The sequence below is a fragment of the Bos mutus genome, chromosome 13 (genome assembly GCF_027580195.1).
Source record: "Bos mutus isolate GX-2022 chromosome 13, NWIPB_WYAK_1.1, whole genome shotgun sequence".
Taxonomy (NCBI): Eukaryota; Metazoa; Chordata; class Mammalia; order Artiodactyla; family Bovidae; genus Bos; species Bos mutus.
The window spans coordinates 7,159,524-7,185,908 of NC_091629.1; the positions used below are offsets into that span (position 1 = coordinate 7,159,524).

Below are 26,385 nucleotides of genomic sequence, written 5' to 3' on the forward strand. Positions count from 1 at the left end.
TATTACATTTCTTTTTTTAACACATGGGAATTACTCTTCTTAGAAAATAAACTCTTTAAATGATGAAGAATTTATCTTCTTTTTAGATTGTATAAGAAGGAAGCTTGACAGTAAGCCATGGGCCAGGCACTCTAGCTTTTTCTATTATTTAAAAAAGGCAAGCATTAAAAGGTTAGTACAAAGAAAGAACCTAAGCTACCTTTCTTCAAAATTTTTCACCTTCTTAGTTCACTGAAAGCATTTGTTAACACTTCATCACTAACATGGAGTATAAGTTAATGATGCACTAAGTTTAAAACCTCTTGTATTCAATTAGAGGACCTGTTAGCTTTGAAAGCAGTAAATAATAATTGGCATTTACTGAATTTTAAATAGGATCTACGCATTGTATTTTTAGTTTAGAGCACATATAGCATTTTGGGTTATGCCGTGAAGCTTGATGTTCTGAGAATATAGTTACCTTTTAGCATTTAACCTAAAGTCTCTTCCTGATTTTAATGTGGAATATTTCCTCTCTTTAATTGCTAACATGTTTTTCAAATATTTACACATGATTTTAAAGGTGCTAATTGGCACTAGAATAGCTGATGGATAGTAAACATTAACTTAAGCACATCCATAATAAGTTTTTGTATCCTGCCCTGGAATTGCTGGCATTTGTGCATTAAATGCATCTTGGCCTAGCCGTAAAATGCATGAAATGGCAGTGTGCAGTTTCAGCTTTTACCTTTCCTGGGCCTTGGATGCCAGCTCCGGGGTCTGCCTCGGCAGAATTTGATGGATTATTTTGTAGAATTGTATATGTTATGGTGAAACTCTGTTTTTTTTTTTCTTTCTTTCTTAACAGAACATTGCCTGTTTATATGTTACAGCTTATTTGGCCCAATGGACTTTATAAAAACAAAAACCCACCTTTCTTCTAAAACCCAAATATGTGATTAATGTCATCTTTTGTTTCTCACTCTTGCTTTTTGTTTCATGCTTGTTATTCTTCCCACATTTTCTCCCAGTGTCATTCGTATGTTTCATAAAAACATGCATCCTTCAGATGGGTCATGTTCCACTGAGCCAGGCATCTTGTCCGCCTCATCTGTTCATCCCCCTTTACCTCTCTGTAGTTGCCCTGAGAATTTGCAGTTTATCCAATACATCATTTTTGCAATTATTTTGCTATTGTTCAGAGATGTACAAAGGCCTTTTCTCCTCTGAATGTAGAGCCTGACTAGGAACCCCCAGCTCCAGGCTGTTTTCTTGTATGTCTCCTGGGGCCTGCCCTGGGGACTCAGGTTCGGGGGACCAGAGAGGAGGCCTGGGGTTCCTCTGTCAACTGTGTCTGCACTGGTTTTGACCTGAGCCCTGTCTGGTGACCACTGTGACTCACAGTGAGTCATTTCCCAGCTCTGAATCTGGCTGCTGATCAATTCCTAGAGCCAAGTTCAACAACAGCAACAAAACTCATCCCATCACGTACTGCATGCATGCATGTGTGCATGCTCAGTCATGTCTGAGTCTTTGTGGCCCCATGGACTGTAGCCTGCCACGATCCTCTGTCCATGGAATTTTCCAGGCAAGAATACTGGAGTGAGTTTGCCATTTCCTTCTCTAGGGGATCTTCCTGACCCAGGGATAGAACTTGGTCTCTTGAGTCTTCTGCATTGGCAGGCAGGTTCTTTACCACTGAGCCAATAGGAAGCCCATCATATTTTGGTCTTACTATTGTGGATTCAATACAGACAGGAGATTCTCACCTTTGTAAAGTGAAGGTGTGGGGCTATATTGCATTTTCAACTTTAGATAAAAGGTGCATCATAAAATCTAAGACCTTCAGAGGAGGAAGGTGGTCAAGTGCTCCAAATCCAAGGGAACCATCCAAGTTCTGTTGAGATAAACCCATAGCGTATCCCAGCAGGGCTTGTAATCCAAAGTTTCTCATGGGAGAATCAGCATTATTTGTGAGCAGTTTCCAAGATACTGGCTTTTAAAAGATATCACAGTTAATATATGGAAAGACATAGTGGCTTGAAGTTTCCATTGTTGAAAGATACCAGCTAAAACCTTTGAAAAGTGTGACTGTTGAGATGAGAGTATCTGATTGTTGCAGTTTGGTTTTCCAGCTCCTGCTCATCTTCTGTATAGATGTTAGGGTAGTTTGGTTGGTCTGATTCAGCAGAAAGAAGATCCAGTGGTGGATATTCCCTGAATCATTTTGCTCCTGGTCAGTTGAAAGCTGACCACTACAGATGACCTAACTTCTGAGAGTGATGAACAGGCAAGAGGATTTGGGATGTGATAGAGGCTGAACAAGAACTTGTAGGGGGCAATCCTGTTCAAAGTGTTTACAAAGTGAAGTCAAGCAAAGGAGACTCTACTACCACTTTTCTTTAGTTCTTCATGTTGGTCTTCAAATAAAAGAGAAGAACAGCACTTCTTGTTCGGAAGGCTGGTGTGTTGAGGAGGATTGTTTATAAACCACTATGCTTAAGGTCAGATTTTAATGCTGTTCGGGGAGTGAGCTTCATCCTCTTTTAAACAGTGGAGAAACTTCTGTGGGAAATTATATTTAAAAATGAAAGGAAGAGAGAAAGAGATCATTTTGAATTATAGAAAACTGGGTTTCCAGGGTAAATCAGTGTTACTCCTTTCAAATAAAATTTTAAAGAACAGCCTGGCTAACTGATAAAATCCAAAACATCAAATGGGGAGTTGGTGAGCTTGATCATAGAGACTGAGGCCCCCATTGTATAACTTGTCACCATCTTGTTAGCTTTTAGAGCCCAGAGAACCACAACCACATACATATATGAAGTCATGGGGGATTGTTTATGTTTATGTCAGCTAATTTTTCAGTAGTTACTAGAAGTGATGGTCAGAGTTTGCTGGTTAATTAGCCATTTTAAACATAGTCATTGCCTGAAATATGTTTTTCTGTTACACAGCATATTTTTTCTCTCATCATTAAGCAGTATTTTAATTTGAGTTGCTACTTGAGCAATAGATGTCAGGTTATTTGAGGAGAAGAAGAAAACTCTCAGTAGTAATCCATCCGATTGCAAACTTAGCATTGCCTCGCCAATCTTTTTTCTTTTTTAAAAAAATTTTATTGGAGTATAGTTGATTTACATGTTGTGTTAGTTTCTGCTATACAGCGCAGTGACTTACTTAGACATGTACATATATCCTCTCTTTTTTAGATTTTTTTTTCCATTTAGGCCATTACAGAGTATTGAGTAGAGTTCCCTGTGCTAGACAGTAAGTCATCTGTTTTATATAATGTAGTGTGTATCTGTCAATCCCAATCTCCCTGCTACTTTCCCCCCTGGTAGTCTTCCTCAGTCTTGATGAGCACTTCTAGGTATTATTAAGAGCTAAACGTGCAATTTCCTAACAGAGCTTAGAAGCTGTATGTCTCAGTATCATAAATCTCTAGCTGAATTCTGGGCAGTGATGCATATGTTTTATGTGTACTGTGATTATCTCCAGCCATAATTATTTAATACACATGGTATATGTAACATTTATCTTCCCAAGGGGAAAAATGATGTGTAATTCTGGCAGATTATTTATATTATTTATCCTTCAAATGTTTGGTAAAAAATTCTACGTATCTGTCTTTGAAACACCCCTACTGTTCTATTTTTAAACAGTTGTATGAAAATAAAGAAACTAAGCAGAGTAATCTTGTTTTTACCTATTTCCTCTTGTCAATTACTATAAATGGTGAACATTCATTGAATTGACTGGCTGGTGGGAACTGGCTGACAGTGGGAGTGTCCCCCTAACTTTTTTATGGATAGTTCAATAATGTCACCCCTTGCATAAATTTGCATGAAGATTTGAAAGTTTCATTTGCCACTGGATACTAGGAAAATTTCTGCAATCTTATCAAATATTGAATAAGTAAATTTTATAAAAATAACTCTTGTAGTAAGTTAAGCAATTTAAAAATATTTCTTGCTTTGTGTGTTTGAAAACTAGACAGCAGGCTAATAATTTTTTGCCTTTTCAGATAATTTCATTTGTGTTCTGGCAATAATCAGTTCAGTTCAGTTCAGTTCAATCTCTCAGTTGTGCCCGACTCTTTGCGACCCCATGAATTGCAGCACGTCAGGCCTCCGTGTCCATCACCAACTCCCGGAGTTCACTCAAACTCATGTCCATCGAGTCGGTGATGCTATCCAGCCATCTCATCCTCTGTCGTCCCCTTCTCCTCCTGCCCCCAATCCCTCCCAGCATCAGAGTCTTTTCCAATGAGTCAACTCTTCACATGAGGTGGCCAAAGTACTGGAGTTTCAGCTTTAGCATCAGTCCTTCCAATGAACACCCAGGACTGGTCTCCTTTAGGATGGACTGGTTGGATCTCCTTGCAGTCCAAGGGACTCTCAAGAGTCTTCTCCAACACCACAGTTCAAAAGCATCAATTCTTTAGCACTCAGCCTTCTTCACAGTCCAACTCTCACATCCATACATGACCACTGGAAAAACCATAGCCTTGACTAGGCAGACCTAAGTGGCCTTAAATTCTAATGTGCTCATTCATTGTATTGAACCAGGAGAATACATTAAATATTTAAAACAGTATAAAAGGAGAGAGATGCTACTTAGTTAATACAGTGAAAACAAAAGCTATATATTTGTTTTCAGTGGAACCCTGAATCTTGTTAATAAAATGAGTATTGCTAATTGCTGTGATCTGCAAAGTACTATTTTTCTTCTTTGTACAAAAATGTATTCATCTAGTATATTCAGTGTTTTAGTGAATAATATAAAGTATTAACTTCAGAATTTTAAACAATTTTTTATTATTACATTGACATCATTCTATATGTTGAATATTTACTAGGTTCTAGAACTATAGAACATATAATTTACATATGGTATTTTTTTCTAATTTTATTTTATCGTAAATATACATTGTACATTAAAACAAACTTGTAAGATTGGCTTTGGTTGTGGCTCAGATCATAAAGAATCCACCTGCAATGCAGGAGTATAAGATGTTGAAAAACAAAGGAGTAAAAGCTGGAAAATAAGTCTCCTGTAATTCTACAACATCAGATGTTGACTACAATATGTTAGTATTTGAGGGACTTCCGTAGCAGTCCAGTGGTTAAGACTGCACTTCCACTGCAGGGGACTCGGGTTCCATCCCTCTTTGGGAATGAAGATCCCTCATGCAGCAGGGAGGCAGCCAAAAAATAATAAAAATTATTTTAAAAGCTGTTAATATTTTGGAGTATATCATTTGTTCTCCTTTCAATGTCTGTGGACATATATTGTAATAGCTATATTGGTTTAAAATACTATGGATGTTCAGTGATTTATTTAAAACATCTCCTCCTGTGTATAGTGAAGGGTGTGGTTATATATTCGTGATAGAATTCTTCTCAGTGTTTTCCCTCTCAGCATCCACGTGTCTAGATTCTCACGGACATGTCTTCCACATCTCTCTCTCTCTTGACAAGTGCTTTCCAGCAATGTGATATTTGGTTCCTCACATCTCTCATTTCCTAGATCTTTAGGGGCCTCAGGCTACTTTGAAAGCTCTACTCCCAGAGAGTCTGTCCCAGAGGGTCTGTTACTTCTGTCTCTCTCAACTCGCCCCTTAAATTGAAGCAGTTAGGATTTTGGTTAGAGATGAGCGAGTTGTGGAAACTGGCCTTGATTTAGGAATGGGTGATCACATTGTAAAGATGGCAAGATGGGCTGCACATAAGTTACTCTTTCAAGCAATTAAATAAAAACTTGAATTAATGGAAGAGGACTCCAGTGGCTCTCCGAAATCCACACCCTGCCTGTTTTTTGAGGAGGGAGTAGCATCAATGAGTGTGGGACTTTCTGTGTGTTATAGAAACTGGAATTACATCCTCAGGAAAGCTATCCATTTGCACAAAGCGTGTGCAAGTTACCGAGTGGATGAGCCTGGTTCTGTGAAAGCAGGAAGGGAGGGACACTCCCCGTGTGTGGTGGGCAATAGTGGTTAGCAGCAGACTTTGGTTTCATACTACTTCTTAGAGCCTCAGCTTAGTGTTTAATATGACTGAGCCAGAGCTGCTCCAGAGTCATGAGAATACAAGTTCCTACATCATGAAACTATCATGAGGGTGAAATGGGCTGAGTTGTGGATGTTGCTTAGCACAGGAAGTCTTAGCACTTTCTTGCAGGTTAGGATAGTGCTTCTCCAACTTGACTTTGGATTAGAGTTGCTGGAGGGTTCAGAAAAACAGACTTCCAGCCCCCAAGTTTCTTACTCAGTAGGTCTGGGTTGAGGCCTAATCATTTACATTTCTAATGAGTTGCCACATGGTGCTGATGCTCTTGGCCAGAGACCACACTTTGAGAACCTGTAGGGCATTATAAAGGCAGGTATTATCTTGAACCAGTATATGATTGAACTCTTTCTTTTTGGCCACCTGCATAGATAACATTTAAATCACTTCCAACTTATCTTCTAGTCCCATTTTTTGTAAGTGATCAGATCTGAATTGTTTTGGATTACTGTAGAAATTTAAAGCTAGAATTACATAGTTACTTTAAATTTTAGAATTTAAAGTCTAGAATTTTGAGGATTTTGATAGCCTTTAAGTATACACATAATATATGAGTATGTAATATTCTATGAGTATATAATGTGCTCACTCAGCTGTGTCCGTCTCTTTGTGACCCCATGGATTGTATTCTGCCAGGCTCCTTTGTTCATGGAATTCTCTAGCAAGAATACTGTAATGGTTGGTTGTTCCCTTCTCCGGGGGCTCTTCCCAACCTAGGGATCGAACCCAGGTCTCCCACATTGCAGGTGGATTCTTTACTGTCTGAGCCACCAATGTTGGCTTGATTTTTAAAGAAAATGGTTTAATAAAAGTCATTTTCCTTTTATATGGACTCTGTATATATTTCTGTTGGATATAGAACACTTGAACATGAGATATTTTCCAGAATTTTAAAATAGATGCAGAATTTAAAATGATGTTAGACTGTGAGCCTTGATTGTTTTTTTCTTTGCTTCCTTGTGAAAGGTCTGCAGGGACTAGGTTCCTCTCATGGCATTGTTTCTGCCAGATGTTTAAAGCAACTGGAATCATCTAGAGTATTGTCATGAGTTGCCAGTGATTGGCCATCATTGTGAGAACAAAGCTTCACTTGTAATTTTCTTGATGAGTGCAAGACAAGGGCAGGCATGAATGTATGGTGTTGACACACTTAATTTAGTACTCCTTCCACAAAGCTATTACATTGACTATTAATTGGCCTTCTGATAAAAATTTCTGCTTAATGCAAATGATGAAAAAAATGCACCCTTGGATACTAGCTGCTGCTTCTGAAAAATTCGCATGCCCTGAGATCTCATTACTGACAGAAAACATATCTTCTTTTGAATGTGGTTAGGTTTCTTTTAAATATAATGATTAAAATGTATTAGACCAGACTGTGGTTAAAAAAAGGCTTAACTTGCAACTGTATAGTTTGTGGTTCTGTTGCCTTGTCTCTTTCTCAACAGTTTGAAAAGCAAAGAGGAGCTTGTCTGTGTTCAGTCCTTCATCAGGCTGTGCTTTTCCAAGGTAAAGCCTGTGTCTGCAGGTGTGAAGTTTAGCAGTTTCAAACCAGAAAACCTCCAGCTCACACTGTATTTTGAAATGTGTGAGTGGTGAATAGGAAGTTGGTTTCTGCTTGTGTTTTCCTGGCTTTTTTTTTTGTTTTTTTCTGCTTTATTTCTCTCTTTCTGGTCCTCTCTTTCTTATTTACTACCTTCGGTTTTAGGATTTTTTCGTCAACTCTAGTAACTTACTCTGGTGATTTTGATGATGGAAGGACCGTCAAGTCAAAAGATCTGAAACTGTTGGCTTCTTCACAATGTGTAGAGATTTTGTACTTTCTGAGTAAGGATTTACAAATTATGAAACTGTCCTGCCTTGCTCTATCTTTTTGTTAGTTTGTGACAACATCCTTTATTCTCTTTTAGTTTCACACCCCTCTGAAGTGAGCATCGTAATTTTTATTTTTAGGAAAAAAATTGGAACTAAGTTTTAACTGTGTCCATTGAGAAGCTATTGTTACATTCATTTCTTAAGTATTAGCAGACTCTGCTTACAGTGGTGCACATATGTGTCCTATAGGAATGACCCCCAGATGGTGTGAAATACAACTCAGTTAGTGGCCTTGAAACTTGTGACTGTCTCCAGGGTTGGCAGTGGTGACATTTGCGACTAGATTGTTCTTGGCTGTGTGGTCTGTCCTGTATGTTGTAGGAGGTTTCGTGGTTTTCCCTGACCTGTACCACCTAGATGTCGATAGCACCCTCCTGGAGTTATGACAACCAAAAGTGTCTCCTGTCAATGTCCCTCAACAAGTCCCCTATAGTAAAAGGTACTCTTGGCTTGGCAGCCAGATGAAGAAAAATGTAAACTTGTAAACAGCCTCCCTGCATAAGATGTATGTTGATATTTTCTATTCTTTCCTATTCCATTTCATTAGTCCCATACCATTTTATTTAAAAATTCTTGTAAGCATATTTTTCTAGTAGGTCCCTAAGGCACTTAGTTTGCACTTAAAACTGTATGTGGGATAATGATTTACTAAGGGTTTTCTTAAAGTGAGGCACCAGGCTGAAGAACATGCTTTTCCGGGGCTATCAGTAGCTGCTACGTGCAGAGATGGTTCTGAAAAGTAGCACCAGGTGAGGCAGCAGAACTGCCCAGGGCCCCTCCAGCCTGTGATCCAATGCCTACCACCCAAGATGGATGGTTCTGGTCTAGAATTGTGGCTGCCATGGTGTAGGAGACATAGTTTATGCTGTCAGCAGGAGAAGGTGTGTTGTTTTGGGCTTCAGGGATTTTGCACACAGTTCACAATGGAAGATGCCTGTGAGGCTCGAATTCATCTGTTGTTGTTCAGTCATTCAGTCATGTCTCTTTAAAGACTCCATGGACTGCGGCACGCCAGGCTTCCCTGTCCTGCACTCGATTCCATCCAACCATCTCATCCTCTCTCACCTCCTTCTCCTCCTGCCCTCAGTCTTTCCCAGCATCAGGGTTGTTTCCAGTGAGTCAGCTCTTCATCTGTAGAGCATCCATAGAACAAGAGAATGTTGTTATTCCTTTAGGGACATAGATTAGATCTTGGGGTAGAGGGTTTTTTGAGTCTCATCCCACAACATTTAGTTGCATTTCTCTAAAGGAAGCATTTATGTTATGTGTGTGTGCGTTGGAAGCTCTTCCCTTCTCTTTGCATTTGTTTTTCTTATGCAGATACTGTGTGTGAAATATCAGTTACGCACAGTTATGTCCGAGATGATGATCCTTCTAGGCCACAAGTAAGAAACCTTCCGACTGCCTTAAAAATAATGTGTTAAGATTCAAAAAGAAGCATTAACTTTATCTCCTGAAAAATCAGCTCCTGCATTTTCAACATTCTTTTGAACGTATCTTTATGGAACGTTTTAGTTATTTAATTTTTTTGGATAATTTTTTTTTCCTTTAAAATTTTACCTGTATCTCAGATTAAAGCTATGAGAGCATGCGAAATAGTTGCTATGGTGACTATATATTTAGGCTTTCTTCTCTAATTTAGGAATGGATTTGTGGTCTAAAACCTTATTTTAAAATCAGTTATTCGGAACTGTTACTTTTTTCCACAGAAACAGTATTGAAAGTAATAGTTAGGTTTTAGACTCAAGCAGAAAACTTACTTAAACCAGAAAGTAAAGGAAATTTCATATACTCAGTTTTTTCCCTCATGAATTCTCCAATAAGAAGAAGTTTAGCAGATGGTTTGTTTGTTTTGTGCTTTTTCTTACCTTATTGTTATTTAGTCAGTCAGCCATGTCTGACTCTTTATAACTGCATGGACTGTAGCCTGCCAGGCTCTTCTGTCCCTGGGATTTCCCAGGCAAGAATACTGGAGTGGGTTGCCATTTCCTTCTCCAGGTGATCTTCCTGACCCTGGGATTGAAGCTGCATCTCCTGCATTGGCAGGAGGATTCTTTGCCTCTGAGCCACCAGGGAAACTCCTTTTCTTACTTTATAGGATTTGAAATATAGGGTGTATTGAACCACAAGGGGCTTTGGAGGATTTATTCATTCCTGTAGTAAATATTTACTGTGTCCCTACTATTTGCAAGGCACTGGTTGAGACCCTAGCATCAAATAAAACGATGCTAGTTGCTCCCCCAGTGCCTACTGGCAGTGGGGAGCTGACCTCTAATTTCATGCCCTGGGAATGAGGTAGGAGGCCAGGAAGGAGGCTGCCTTGAGGCCTTGTCCTCCAATGGCTAATAGAACCTTGGAAAAGGGGCTCTGGGGTTCCTGAAGCCTCTGCTCCATCAACCTGGCTCCCAAATTTCCCTTCTAGCTGTCTGTTATGCACGGGAGCCATTCCTGAGCTCTGCCATCCTGATGTCGTCCTCGTTCTTCTTTGTCTTCACAGTGTCAAGAGAGCCTAAAGCACTGATGTGCTTGTTGATGTCTAACATCCAACGTGTTTGTAATGTTCATTGGTTTCTGTGGTGTGAATGCTTTACTGCAGCCAATTTCAAGAACCAGTGTGATGTCAGTGAGTGTGAACTTGGAAACACACCGTACATACCATTTTGTAGTATTTCTGCTCTTTCCCAGGTGGCTCAGTGGTAAAGCATCCACCTACCAATATAGGAGCCAGAGGAGACACGTGTTCAATTTCTGGGTCAGGAAGATTCCCTGGAGGAGAGGATGGCAACCCACTCCAGTGTTCTTGCCTGGAGACTCCCATGGACAGAGGAGCCTGATGGGCTACAAAGAGTTAGACTCAACTGAGCACAGATGCATGGATGAGGTAGATATACATATCCTCAGATGACACATAGCAGTGAAATGCAATCATGTAAATAGAAAGGGATATCTTCCATGAAACTGGTCCCTGGTGCCAAAAAGTCTGGGCACCAGTGATCTGCACAGCCTGCTGCTGCTGCTCTGCTCACCCAGTGTTTGCAGTATCCAGCTGAGCACTGACGGTGCAGAAGCCACAGCATCTGGGGTCCAGCCCCTGAGCTCATCCTCCAGGAAGTGGATTGGAGTGGAGAGCTTCCTCTGAAGATCTGATTCCCAGGGGCAGTTCATTCCAATTGCTCAGAGTTGTGTCTTAACAAAGCTTCTTTCCTTTCAACTCCTGAGACAGCTTCAGTGAGATTCTCATCAATCAGGCCTGTTTCCTTGCACACTTGTTTACAAGGAGCATATATCTGAGGGACATTATCTGTGGTGGCACCCACGAAGGCGACCACATTAGGGAAGAGCAGCCAGTCTTCTGGAGCACCTGTGCATGGTGGCATTCAGCTTTCCTAACTCTCTTGTGGTTTTTAAGGTTCTGCTGGGAATGTTTGAGAATAGGAACTCTCAATCACTAATTTCAGAGGCTTTCCATTAGTAATTATTTTATTTACTATTTATGAATTGGTAGCACTGCATGGCAGGCATGTGGGTCTTAGTTACCCAACCAGGGACTGAACCCACACCCCTTGCCTTAGAAGCAGAGCCTTAACCACTGGACTGCCAGTGAGTTCCCTTCGTTCATATTATTTTCTGCGGGCAAACTAATAATTGAGTTGAACTTATGTTTTAATCACTTTATGTGGAAGTTTAATTCAACCTTTCTTGGTGAGAATATTATATGTCAAGATTTCACAATCTTGCATAATAGTCTATTTTATTCATTTATTACACTTAGCAATGCCACAATTTATGAAGTGACTTTTCTCCCTCGTAATTTACCACTTACCTAAGTGTGTTTCACTGTCTGACAGGATTGAATCAGGCAAGTTTTAAGGTGGCAGCGATTTACAAATAATGTGCTTCTTCCAAAGAAAAAGCAGCAGCCTATTAATGGTTTGTTTACATGAAATTTGTGTTTATTTCTGGCAATTTTGATGCTAATTGTCTCATCAGATTTGTATTTTAGAATAAACACTGATCTGGCCAGTTGAGGAGTTTGTGTTTTCCTATCTTTTAGGCTATTTTGCAAGCATAGACTGTTGTTTACACATCCGAGCCGTGGCCTTTTCTGCTTTTGCTCTCACACCTGTGTAGGCAGACCCTGTGCTGTAGAGTCTCTTGTATGGGAGGCGATTTTATTGTCTGAGCAGTTTCCAGCTTCTGGGTCATTAAGATATTTCCAGTATTTTCCATGGCTTCAGAGATAAAACTGTTGATGAGGCACGTGGGCTCCACAGCATCCACTGGTTGGTCTGCTACTGGATCCAAAACACCAAATGCAGATGGTCTCCCGTTGTTACTTTCTTTTCCGATGTCTCTCTCACCTTACCTTTCAGTCCTTGGGTCATTGGGATTGCTGTTTTTAAATTCCTTACATCCGATGTATTGAGTATGTTCACTTCCTCAGAGGAGAGCAGGGTGATGTGCTGGGATGATGTGCCCTTCCAGTTGGGGTGAAGTGTCACCACAAAGGTTCCACCCAGGACCATCAAATCCAGGGTTCAGGACCCCACGTGGTGGTTGGTTTTCTGGGGTGGGTGCTGTCTTCTAAAAAAATTGTGAGATCCTTCTGAAAGGAACCTTGGGGAGATAATGGTTCTGAGCTATGTCTCCTTGTAATGCCTTGGTATAGGATTCGTGTCTTTAGAAAACTGAATGGTTGAAGCTATAAAGAGCTTAGTTCTGGTTCTGATTGTCCTTGACATCTTTATGTCATTGGAGACATATGGGTTTTGGGAAGGACCGCAGCCCATTTCTCCTTTTGTAGATGATGGGGGTGATTGTTAATATTGCCTTAGCTCTTCCCTAGGTTTTCTTATGTTTGGTAAATTTATGTCACTTTTTGATTTGAAAGCATAATAACACTCAGTGATTTAAATGTCTTTAATAGACATGCTTATGTTTGAGGCGGGGATAAACAGTTAGAATATTTAAAATGTTATTACACTATACTGAAACCCTACACATTGGTTCTGCTTTGTGGAAACACAGGTAGTAACTGGAGGCTGAGGTGACTGGTATACTAGATCCCAAAGTGGATCAGCGCTAAGCACTTGGGCTGGATTGTGTTTGGAATATTTCTTCATACTTCTGACAACAGGATACTCTACACTTTTATGCTCACATTTAAAGGAAAAACACTAACAACACTAACTTAATTCCTTTACAAAAACTGGTTTGGGTAATTGTCCTGTAGATTTAGTACCAATACCAACAAAAATGTAAGCATTTTGAGTTCGTTGTACTCAGATTGACTTTTTACAGCCTAAGTGTATTTTCAAAATTATTGCAAATCAGATGCTAGTTTTTTAAAACTGTTTTGCTTTAACATTGTTCTTCTTGAGTATCTGTTGCTGCCCTTAGCAAGGCCCCTCTGCTGTTGGCCATGATGGAGGGTGTGTCCTGGGCAGTATCCTGCAGGGTTTGAAGCCAAACCATTGGTCTGAAATGCGCGTGGGCAGTTCTGCTACATATAAGCAGTGCTGGATCAAAGCCAGTTAATGCAACCTGATCGGTTTCCCTTCCACTGTTTGTTTGTTTTTCTAATGTGGACCATTTTTAAAGTCTTTATTAAATTTGTTACAATATGGCTTCTGTTTTATGTTTTGGTCTTTTGGCTGTAAGACATGTGGGATTTTAATTCCCTGACCAGGGATCAAACCTGCACCCCTTGTGTTGGAAAGTGAAGTCTTAACCACTGGACCACCAGGGATGTCCCTGCCAGTATTGAGTGGATGCTCTTTGTATTTCGAGGCTAAGAAGGGTCAGCTCCTGTCATTTAGTATAACTTGGTTGTTATTGCCGTTACTGTAATCACATTTTTTAAATAGTTAGGAATTTTGTTTATGATTCTCTTGCTGCTGCTGCTGCTAAGTCACTTCAATCATGTCCGACTCTGTGTGAGCCCATAGATGGCAGCCCACCAGGCTCCCCTGTCCCTGGGATTCTCCAGGCAAGAACACGGGAGTGGGTTGCCGATTCTCTTATTCTAATCCGTGTAAAGTAAAACCTTATTTCTAGGTTTTAACATTTAATATCTAGGTTTATAAATAAATTTAAATTAAAACCTATTTATACTAGGTTTTAACATTTAACATTAAAATATTTATAGAGTAAAATGAGAAGATGAAGCAGAAAAAGTAGCAGGGGTGTGCTTCAAGGAAATAAAAAGAATTTGAGGATATTGAGAAGAGATGTACACTCTGATACTATATAACTGGTTATCAGAGTGATGTGATGGAACTTAAGAAATATGAATTGGTATTTAATTGAATGTTAGAAAATGTGTTTTAAATTCTGTCTTCATTGTCTTAGAGGGGAGATCTGTGAACCTACTGAAATTACATCCAAAAGGCAATGTGTCTGTGCAGTTTTGTTCTGTGGAGAAGGTTCATTCATTCATTGCTTGCCACATAGTAGGTGTGTGGTGTAAGTACAAGAATAAAGCTAGCTTATGATCTTTAGCCTTATGATCTGGTGTAGCATTGTATAATCAGCAACGCGTTGTGATCCTTCTTAGAGGAAAGGCAGAAATCACAGCTGGAGGGTTAGGGGCTCTAGGAATATGCAAGACCCCTTGTTTTGCATCAGTCTGCTGTTTCCTGGGATTCTAGACTCAGCTAGTTGAAACGTACTTCTGGCTTCTGAGAATAATGAGACCTGGATGTTAGGGTGTTGAGAAGCAGGAGGACGGTAACGGGGACAGTTGGTCTGATGCCTTGGACTGAGGTGCATGCTGCGCTGCTCACTTCTCTCCTCTCGCAGGCTGTGTTTTTCTGGGTGTGTGAGCAGAGGGGTGAGGTTAGGACATGGGGCCCAGAGGACTTGCAGTGACTCAGCTGCTGGTATTAGCTTGCCTACACTTCTCAAAGGGGTTGCAAAATCATGCAACGTGACATTAATTCATCATGTATTTATTGCAGCATCTTTCAGACAGGAGCAGGGTGGAACACAGAGGTTAAAGAAATAGACCCTTTCACAAAAAAGCCAAGAGCTGTTTACAGAATCCTCATTTGTTGAGACAAGCATATTATGAAGATGAATTACCTACTTAGTGTTATTTGAACAAATATCTGAGTATCTATATTTTGTATATCAGTGGACTAAAAATTTAGCTTTTTCCTATTCTTTTATTATTCATCCCCTATCAGTAAAATTATTTTAGCACGAGTGTTACGGTAACTTTAGGTCCCACTTGTTGAAAATATATATCGATGTCACCTTCCTTGAGAAAGTGCTAATGTGCCTCCTCGTGGTAGTTCAGTACTACTTATCATGACTCCGTGACACTCTCCTCTTCCTGGCTTCTGCGAAACCATGTTTCCTTGAGTTTACTTCTATTCGCTAGTCAATTCTTAAATTTCTTCCAAAGTGAAATTGGAGGAAGAGAAGAGAAGCCTGCCATCTCAGCTTTGTGCCTGTTTGGTTTGGAGTTCCCTACATGTTCCACATCCAGACTGGGACCTTAACTAAACTCCTGGTTTCACCCACCACCCACTGATGACATTGCCAGTTCCGTATCTTTAACCTTGAACTCCCCTTCCCATCCTGGAACCCCATCTCCAGGTGTCTCCTGGGAGCTTAATCCAGTGGGTACCTCAACTGAAGGCATCATCTTTTGTCTCAAACTTCTTTGTCCTTGTCCTTGCCCCCTGACCAGCCACCCAAGGCAGACAAACCTAGAGATCTCAGGTTCAATCCTCTCCTCCACAGTGGCCCCATCTACCAAGTACCAAAGCCTTTTAACTAAGTCTCAATTCTGTATTTTCATAATTATTTAATTGTCTTTTTACTCCACTGCTTTCCCATGAGTCTGACCTCTCCTGACTTCATTATTGGGCTAACAAGTTGTGTTTACCCTTCCAGTCCTTTCTCCAAACTCCTCCAAACCTTCTGCAGAATAAATGCAGATCACACTGCTGTGCATTCATGGTTTCCTTGTGGCAGCCCTTCATCTCCCTCCCTTGATAGCCTCAATCTCTTGATGCTCTCTCTCTCAAATCATCAGGGTAGCTGACATTTATTAAATACTTGTAACCTGCAGGAACTTCCAAACACGTGGTCAGAATTAAATACACATGAAACAGTCCTGTGCAGAGCAGAGACAAGAGTGAGGCGGAGCTGTCCAGGCCCTCCAGCTGGGGGTCATCTCTATGAGCCTCACCCATCCCAGGAAACCCATCCGGGACAGGCAATCTCGCCCTATTGAAATGAGTGGAGGACACTGCACATGATGGGTGACCTTGACTCGAACCCCTATTCCAGATCCACGGTGGGGAAGTTTTCTGTGAGACGTAAATGGAAGTAGAGAGCTTGGCTATCTTTAGAATACATTCTCCTAGAAGTTAAGCTTTCCAAACTCTTTGTGCTTGTCTAAATCCATTAGGTGGCACTGGATTTCAAAAGATTTTTGTGCAGTTTTAGTATTAAAGCAATCTGTGGATTGGGGGATATGTTTAACTTCTAAGGTATTTCTTTTCATCTGTCAAATACAGGGGAGAAAGGATTGACACACAATTAGTATTTATTCTGTGTTCTTTTTTTTTTTTTTTAAACAGTACTAAGCAAGTTATACTACTGAAGAGTTGTTATAAAGAATTTTATTATTTAGTTACTTTTTGAATAAACCTGCCAGCTGATTAAAATGAACCTAATTTAATCAGCATTGTGTTGCATACTGAAGATAATTTGGGATAATGTCAAGGACATGTTCTCTCTTCTTTGTGGAAGGTGGTGAGATAATGAGTGTAGCAAAAAGGAGTCAGAACATGTTTGAAGTTTTTCATCTCTGCCTCTGGCTGGATATTTAAAAATCACACTTTGTCTTTTTGCATGCAAATTAATCTGAAAGGCATTTTGTAATGTAACATTAGAGTTATATTTTACAAAACAAATTTGTTGAACTCTGATCTTTTGCTAATATTGGCTTGTGGTTGTCAGAATGAAGACTGACTCTGTTACGAATCAGCATAAACCCAACTTTCATTCCGAGCTTGGAGGGAGCAGAAGTGATGGGTTTGATGCGTTTTCAGTGGGAAATAAATCACCGAGAAGCGGTGACTCCCAGTTCTTTCACTGTCACCTTTTCTGACTCACCTTTTTTCTCCTGTGTCCCCTGCTGCTCCTCAAAGTCAGTGCTGTAGAATCTTCTGAATTTCTGTCTGTTAAAGCAGTTAAACTCTCTTTTTTTCCGATGATGCCTTTTAGTTGGAAGCTAAGCTATCAGTGGGAGTCTGGTTCAAATTGTGAAGTCAGCAGTTAAGGGATTACTAACCCTGAGTAAGTCCCCTATACAAATGGCAAGTTGCCTTGGAAACAGGCTGGTTCCTTTAGTTGGAAGTGTGATATTGTCTGTAAATGCCGGGGATGATGGTTTTTACCTTTATTGCACCACCTCTTGGACTAGCGTACTGAGAGGCTTTCTGCTTGACTCCTTCTCAGTACTGATGCCTTGATGGAGCCAGAGCCAAGTTTTCATTTCTTGTGCTTTTAATTTTAAACACAATCTGCAAAATTTAGAACTAAGGAAGCGATCCTTTAAATTTCTATTTTAGGATAGGAAATTTTCCTTTGCTGATTGCCAAAAAAAATGAAAGTACTATGGCTCCCTGGATTTGACTGGCAAGGAATTTTAGTGATGAGTCATATATTCAACAGTGGGATCAGCAATGGGTGATTAGGGAGAGGATCCCTGTGAATGCATTGTTCTGTTAGGTGGTTATTTTGATGAATCGGGTGGGTTTCTCCTGGGAGCCTGGAATCACCTGATCTGCAGTCCATCGAGCACAGAGTCAGGGCGTAAGTTGGTGGGAGGCTGTGCTTGTGACTTGAAGCTTAAATGCATCCCTGCTTCCCTCTTATGTAGATGTTTCTCTCATGCTAGATGCAGGGGTGGTGAGGGCATATGGAGACAAGGCTTTCAGGCCAGTGGAAGAGGCACTGGCTGAATTTAACCTGGCTAGCTGAGGAGGTAAAAAGACTAGAGGGTCTTCCTGGTGGAGGTCTCAACTTGGTTTCTGCAGGCTCTCCAAATGGAGGCAGAAGTTCTGAAGTACAGGATGGTAGGATGAGCTCTTACGTCTCATGACCCAGTGGTCCTGCCTGGGTAATTGTGGTGCTGTGTTTCTGGGCTGAGCAGTCAGTCACATTGCAGCTGTCATCCCTTAGGTGTGTGTGTTGGGGTTTGGGGAGAGTTGAATCTGGTGCCCCAGAAATGACACATCTTTGTGGGACAAAGGAGGGAGGGTCACTCAGGCATACTTACTCCTCAAAGCTCAGGTGGCATGGCTGGGGCTGTGGGTTTTGGTAGTGAACCTTTAAATCACAGGTATTGACAGAAAGGCTCTCTCTGTGTGTCTTTTCTATGTGTGCATATGATTTTGGCTTGCCATTGTGTCTGTCTGTTTCCTGTGTGATGTTGGGCTTTTGGTTAATAAAATATATATTTTTAAATTTAGATCCCTAATCCCCAGACCACGGCATTCATGAAGGAGTCACTCTTGGTGGAATCTCTAATTTGTGATTTGTTGATGCAGCTGTTCCTGAGTCAATATGTAACACTTACTGATTGTCAAGCTAAATTGTGTACAGAATAAAACAACTTGTGGTTGAATCCTGTCTCCATACCTTGCTGATTTTTGGAGAGATGTATGTGAGAAGGTTGGAAGAGTGGCAAGGTGGCAGGGGGCTACCCATGGATGAGGACCTGCTGCCTCTCAAATCTTAAGCTCTGGAGCTGGAGGTGAAGACAGATTGAGGTCAAGGCTCCTGGTACTGTGCAGGGAAAGGACTCCCACTCTTTGCTGTTCCTAGCTTAGCCAGGAGGAAAAATAGCTAAGCCTTCAGTGTGCTTATGGCATTTAGAGTTCTTTTCTAAGCTTTGGGCTCTTTTGTTTTGATCATTCGTTTTTTGTTGTTGGTGTCTTTTTTTTTTTTTGCATCAGACAAGATACACTTAGTTCTTGAAATGCTGATGAAGCAGAGAATTAATCTTGCATACATAACATTTAAAGTTTTTCTGTGGCAAACTTGAGATTCTCTGTCTGCCATGAGTTAGCTGTTATCAGCATTACTACTATTATAAACCACCATTGGTGCAAATATATTCTTTTACTAACGTTTTCCTTACTCGACCAGTAAAAACAGTAGCTTTGTTTAAATGAGTTTTTAATGAACCAGGAGAGCAAGTAAGCCTCAGAGAATGGCTAAGGATTTAGTGTTGCCCCGTCTTTAAAATGAATTCAGTCATTAGAAAGCTTATGAATTGATTTAATGGGTGTTTTTTTTTTTTTTGTCATGTCTATGTAATATTTTGTTATTACATCATTACATTTGATTCTGAGGTTCATATGATTCTTTCCCAATTTTACCATCATCTCTTCAAGGGAAACCTGCATGTCTTGTAAAGTCACAACAAATGCCACCTCCTCCAATTTGGAGTCAACCTATATATGTTTGATTAGCCAGTTTCAAGATTACTTTGTTCTGTCTTACTGTGCAGTCTTGCTTTTTATTAACACTTCAACAATAGTTGTAACCTCATGGATGGGTACAAACAGAACAGTGGCTCTTGGGGATGGGCTTGGGATGGGGAGAAGTTTGCATTGTCTGACAAGTGGGTCAGCCAGCTCATGGCTACAGCATTTGCATATGTTCATTGTGGTTTGCGGTTGACACACTCAAGGCTATTAGTTGAGCATAACTCAAATTGAGAATCTAATTAGTCTGAAGGCTCATTGGGTGACAGAGTGTGTCACCCTGAGGGACAGCAGAATTAAATCCCAGGTCTAAAATGTAAGCTGGGGAGTGTTGTAGGTGAATATATATTTCACTGTGACTTCCGATGAAGCATGATATATTTATTAGGCATCCTGGCACCCCACTCCAGTACCCTTGCCTGGAAAATCCCATGGACGGAGGAGCCCGGAAGGCTGCAGTCCATGGGGTTGCTGAGGGTTGGACACGACTGAGTGACTTCACTTTCACTTTTCACTTTCATGCATTGGAGAAGGAAATGGCAACCCACTCCAGCGTTCTTGCCTGGAGAATCCCAGGGACGGGGGAGCCTGGTGGGCTGCCGTCTATGGGGTCCCACAGAGTCGGACACAACTGAAGCGACTTAGCAGTAGCAGCAGCAGTGACCAAGAGATGGTACCTTCTTAAGGGATGCTGTTGGCTCTTGTGGGACAGTGACTTCGATCATAGACAGGTGGGAGCTTCTGATTGTGATGGTCTCCTTGGTTGCTCAGGTAGCAAGGGAATATCTTATCCCCCTATGTGGTATATTGTTTGAAATGGCACTGTTAAATATTTTTCTCGTTAGTTTCCCTTTTTGTGAGTAGATAACATAATCTGCTAGTGTGTCTTAGCTTTCATTTTTTTTTTTTTTTGGCCGTGCTACATGGCTTACAGGTTTTAGTTGTTGGATCAGGGATTGAACCTGGGCCCATGCAGTGAGAGCACTGAGTCCTAACCACTGGATCACCAGGGACTTCCGTAGTTTTTCTTTACTTTTATTTGTGTGCCACAGGTTATCAAGTGTGCTTTATGGGAAACAACTATATGTGGATTTTTTTTTTAAAAGGAATGGATAAAGCAAAATCCAGGAACCTAAATACTTGATCTATTTTACCTTGTTTTTAAAAGTGCTGCCTTGAGTCAAAAGACAAAAAAAAACAAGTAAAGGTCTTGATGCGTGTGGACCTAGGAGAAGGAAAAGCCGTTTCTGGAATAGTGATAGTTTAGAACAGTGTGTCACAGAACAGCCTCACTTTTGTCGTGAGGTGCACGCATCTCCAACTACTTGGTTTTTATTGTGATTTTTTGGGAATGCTGCACTGTGCTACAGCTCCCACCTTTGTAATGCATTTTCTCTCTGTTGCGTTTTTTCTTTATAGGCACATCTGCCTATGAAACCTCCCTGCCATTGTTCAGAGGTGTTATTTTACATGATGTCATCATTACTTTGGGGTTCAAAAGCATCATCACCATAGTCTCTTGTTAGGAAGAATATTGAAAAATGTGGCAAGCAAAGTTCCCCACCAGAAGCACAGTCACTCTTTTTTGGTGATTGGTGATTTTGTTTTGATACTGTAGACCAAGTGATTCAGTGAAGTCTGGCTTACTCATATTTTTTAGGTGAAGAAAGGGTCTTGAAGGCATCTTCAAGTTCCTTGTCATTTTTAGTATTTTTCCATATGCGTTGAATCTTCTCCAGGGCCAGAAATATGATGCCTTTCTAAAGAGTTATAGGTCTTTATTTCAAAGTCAAACAATTCAATACATTAATGTTGAACATGCTAAAGACATTCATGAGACCCATAATAATTAACTTTTTCTGGATATATGCAGACTGTACATGAAGAAATCAACAGAGACAGTTGGGTTACTTTAAGGCTAGGGCAGTAAAACAGCTTTAGAGGGTGTGTGGAGCCCAGGCCCAGAGTCTTGGTGACTTCACTTGGACAGCTACTTAAGTCCCCTGCCATTTCCTGTATGAAGATAGAATCCACAAGATCTTTTGATTCTTAAAAAAAAAAAAAAAAATTCTGGGACTTCCCTGGGACTCCAGTGATTAAGACTCTGTGCTTCCAATGCAGGGGGCATGGGTTTGATCCCTGGGTCAGGGAGCTAGGATCCCACATGCCATCCCCAACTCCCAAATAAATAAAAGGCTTTTCTGATTAAAACTGAGTGACAATATCTTTAGCGCAATTACCTCAAGTATGTTCAGAAACTTTTATGTAGTGGTATCAAAATAATGTGAACTTGGTAAGGTGGGGTATTACCTGTGGTTTATCCTGAATGAACAGAATTCAATTCCAAGACTTGCAGGTGCTCATAGCCTGGAGATTCCGCGCAGGCCGTGCTGTTGATTTTTTAGATGCTCCAGGGCAGCGAGGTGGGAAGTTAGATTTGAACTTCCAATTTCAGATTCATTGTATACTTCCAGCTAAACTCTAGTCATATGAATCTTTTTGAGTCTCAGTTTTCTTTTCCCTGAAACAAAATGTAAAAAGCTGCTTCATGTTTCTGTGAGGGGTTGAGGCAGGTTGCAGGGCATCTGCAGAAGAACTTCACTCTGTGGTTATTACGATGCTGAATTTTTCCAACAAGCCTTCTCCTTTCGTTTTCCTGTTGTTTTCCCCTCTTATTACTTTGCCTCAGCTTCCAGTTACTCTTGGAACTGATCCTCAAAATCCCAGAAGTCTGTGTTCATCAACCACCACGATATCGCTTTAATTTTAGGTAACAGTGAGGGTGCGCTTATGTTCTGGAAGCTGATGTGCCTTCTCTCTTATGTGTCCCAAGTCCAGGAGGAGAGGCCAGGGCTTCGAGTAGTTTCCTGTTGTTGCCACAGCCAATTCCCACAGACCAGTGGTTTGAAACACCACACATTTATTAATATCTGTCATCATTTTTGAATAGTATTTATTGGGCTGCATTGAGTCTTGGTTGTGGCATGTGGAATCTTCACTGTGGCGCTCAGACTCTCTGGTTGTGGCACACAGGCTCTCCAGCTGCATTGCACATTTTTAAACTTATAATTTTGTAGGGTAGGGGTCTGACATAGGTAAAATCCATTCTTTCCTGGAGGCCCGAGGGGACAATTCATCCCCTTGCCTTCCGGAGACCCCCACCTTCCGTAAAGCCAGCAGTGTACCATGTGTCTAACCATTGTCACGTTTCTTCTCTGACCACAGCCGGGAAACAGTCTCCATTTATCCAGACTTGTGTGATTAGATGGGGCCCACTGGACAGTCTCCCTGTTTGAAGGTCCTTAATCTGAATTACATCTTCAAGTCCCTTTCGCTGTGGAAGGGCAGTAGCCACAGATTCTGAGGACGTGGGTGGGCAGTCATGAGCATTATTCTGCCAACCTCACCACCATCCTCTTTTGAGATGAGGAGACGTAAGGCTTAGGGATGGCAGAGAGGTCAGTGGATTGGGCCAACACCCATCCACGAAGTAAGGTTAGAGCTGGTTTTGATTGTAGTTCTCTCTGATTGTGGGTTCTATGTCCTTATCCACTTTGCTCCATGCAGTTTTTTATTCATAAAAGAGGCCACCCTCGATCCTCAAGTGGTTTACATATGCATTTGCATGCAATGTTTATGACATGGGTTTTCTGCTGTAAGGTTCTGGTGTCTCAGGCAGCTGAAATGACTTGTTCCAAGGGAGGTGGAAATGTGTGGCCAAGTTCGGAGTTTTATTTATAGGTGGGTCATCTTAGGTGTTTCCAGGGACAGAGAAGCCCGTTGGGCTACAGTCCACAGGGTCGCAGAGTTGGACATGACTGAGCATCCATCACTTTCACTTTCGTCATGGCTGTTATCCTAAATTCTCTCTTTTCTTGTGGATACTTTTTGGGTGAATGGATCACAAGAGTGATGAAATAATAACTGTCGAAATTAAAAATGAACTTTCAAAAACAGTCTACTTCATGGGCAGCAGTGAAGGTTCCATCTGTTAAAATATGGGTTTGAGTCATGTTTCACAAATTGAAGAGCAAGACGTTTCCTTTATTTTTTGAAGGGCACGATAGAGTTTTTTAATATGTGATGTTTCTGTGAAGGTCTTGTTTTCTTTTGCTGTGCTACTGTGTATTCTTGTAGAGTAGATTTTCTAAAATTACATATCCTTCCCAATTTAACACAAAATTACTTTATATCTGCACCTGGCATTTAAATTTCGGTTTAAAAGAGAGCTGTAGAATTGTATGTTTTTGGCATATTGCAAATCACCAACTGTGATTCTGCCACTGAAATTCAAACAGCATTTGTTCATGACACAGTCCAGATTTTATAATACTTGTGTTTTCTAAAAATGCTGGAGATAATTATTGAAACTAATATACGTGTGTAAGTTCTTCCATCATGTGTGGCATTTAAGGACTTGTTCTCTGTAATTTTCAATCTCCATTTTCCGTTTGCAGAAAGGACTTTATTCTTAGGAGAACACATCATTGTGAAAAGTTAATAACAAAACTTGAATTTCATTTGCTTCCAATTAAGCGCCAAAATGTCAAAACTTAATATCTTCAAAATGCATATGAAGCCACACACCTTGTAAGAAGTCTGATGAAATTAAAATCAAGTACAGAAATTCAAAATCCCGATGAAGAGCTTGAAATGAATATTCTTAGCTTAGCAGGGTTACCAAGGAACCTTGACTTTTAGTTTTATTTCCCACACGGAAATTTTTAAATTGGATGTTATGAGAGGGATGAGCAATCTAGTGCAGAATCATCAAACTATGGCCCATGGGTTAAGTTTGGTTCATTATCTGCTTTGTATATAAAATTTTATTTAAACACAGTCACTGTCATTTATTTATGTTTTGTGAATGGCTATTTTCATGATAGAATGCAAAGTAGAATGTTGTGACAGAGACTATATGACTTGCACAGCTCCAAAAATATTTAGTCTCTGTACATTTTTAGAAAAATGTTTGCTGACCCTGATCTGTAGAATGTCTATTTTTAATCAGAGGAGATGCTTGTGAGATAAACAGGTTGATAATGTATACATATATATACCGTTTGTGAAAACTAGTGTATACATACAAATACTTTTCCATTTTTTACAATTGCTAAGGATTTCTTTTCCCACTGATGTTGCTTATTATAAGGTTGAGTGGCCCAACTCCTCATCCGACTTTAATTTCTTCTTACACTTAGCCTTCCTTCAGATTGTTTAATCAGCTAATTATATAAGATGCCACAGCAGGATTCTGAGCTTCCTGTTTGTCTACATATCTCTATGACCTTATGGTGGTTTTCTTTTTTGTCTTATCAATTGATGGATGTAAATAGAATTAATTAAAACTGTAATTATAAATACTTTTCATCATCTGTGAATTCTTTCAGTCTGTTAGCTAAAAGGAGTTGAAAAGACTTGGGCTGGAAGCTGAAGGCTTGGTTCTTTTGGGGTGTGGTCCTGTCTCTTCTTTCCTTGGAACGCTAAGCTGAGTTTTCTAGGCATGAGGTTGGAGGGTGAACGGCCAAGGTGTTCTGTGCCATGGAACTTTTGTCTTCTTTGAGATTTTGAAGAAGCGCTGCCACTCTTTAGTTGTAAGAAGAAATAGAGTAAGTTGAATAGAATTTATACAGTACTTGGTAATACTGTATTATGAAATTTTTCAATTTTCAGAAAAGTTACAAAAATAGTACAGAGTGTTTTCATGTACTCTTCACCTATCCCTAACGTTAACATCTGACATAACCATAGTATCATTATCAAAGTAAGGAAACGAACAGTACTGTACACACCACTGTTAGCTAGTACATACCACTAATCTATAGCTCTCATCTGATTGCCTCTTTTCCACTAATGCCCATTTTCTAGTCCAGGATCCAGGCAAAGACCTCATACTGCATGCAGTTTGTATTTCTCCCTGGTCTCCTCCAAGGTGCATGGTTTGGTCAGCCCTTTACTTTCCTAGTCTTGATATTTTTAAAGAACAGGAGTTATTTTATGGAATGTTCCTTAGTTTGGATTTGTCTGTTGTTTCCTCTTGATTAGAACAAAGTTATGTGTTTTGGGCAGGAGTACCATGGAAGTAACGTCATATACTTCTTGGTGTATTTTTCACAGAGTACATGCTGTCAATATGTCTTATTACTTAGCTAAATGCTGTCTGCCAAGTTTCTGTCCTGCAAGATACTATTTTCTCTTTTTAATTAAAAAGCATCTTATGGGGAGATACTCTGAGATATGCCCACCTCTGATCATATTCTTACAATTAATGTTAGCATCCACTGGTACATCTTGCCTGCAACAGTTCTGACTGTGGAGATTGCCTAGTGATGAGTTCTCTCTATTTTTTCCATGTTTACTAATTTGGATGCTCCAGTAAGGAAGAGCTGTCCATTCTCCATCATTTATTTCTTTGATTATTTGATTATGTCATTATGGACTCAAGGAGGTTTAGTTTTCTCTTGAGTTATAATCTAATGCTATCATTATCTGTTTACAAGTGTCCCAGATGGCTTTGGTGATTCAGAGCTCCTTCAGGTTGGCCCCTGATTCCCTTAGATGTTCTCTCTAGCATCATAAGGTGTTTCAGGCTCATCATGTATTTTTCTTACCCTGCCCCTGGAGTTAACTGTTTTTCTTCGGACTTCTAGTTCATTTACTGGAAAATGGTATTAGAAACCAAGATCTGGTCATTTGTATCCATTGGTTCTTGAGTCAGTAACTTGACATTGAAGCAATGTCATTGCTTTAAGGATCTCTCAGTGGACAGAACTAGGACATACATGTGTGGTCTGCACACCACACATGGATTCACATCCATCTTGCCTGCCTCCCTACCTACTTATGAAAACCTTGAGTTCATTTCGATGCCTCCAATTCAAATCGAATACTACAGTTAATTTCCTTTTTTTGTCACTTCTGTTTCTGAACTTTGTAAGAACTTTGGCTCT

At 40.3% G+C, this 26,385-nt stretch overlaps 1 protein-coding gene across 15 annotated transcripts in view; it reads left to right on the plus strand.

Moving 5' to 3' along the window:
• Positions 1 to 26,385, plus strand: part of PARD3 (par-3 family cell polarity regulator) — a 579,453-nt gene that overhangs the window by 191,263 nt on the left and 361,805 nt on the right. The gene's annotated exons all lie outside the window — the stretch shown is intronic.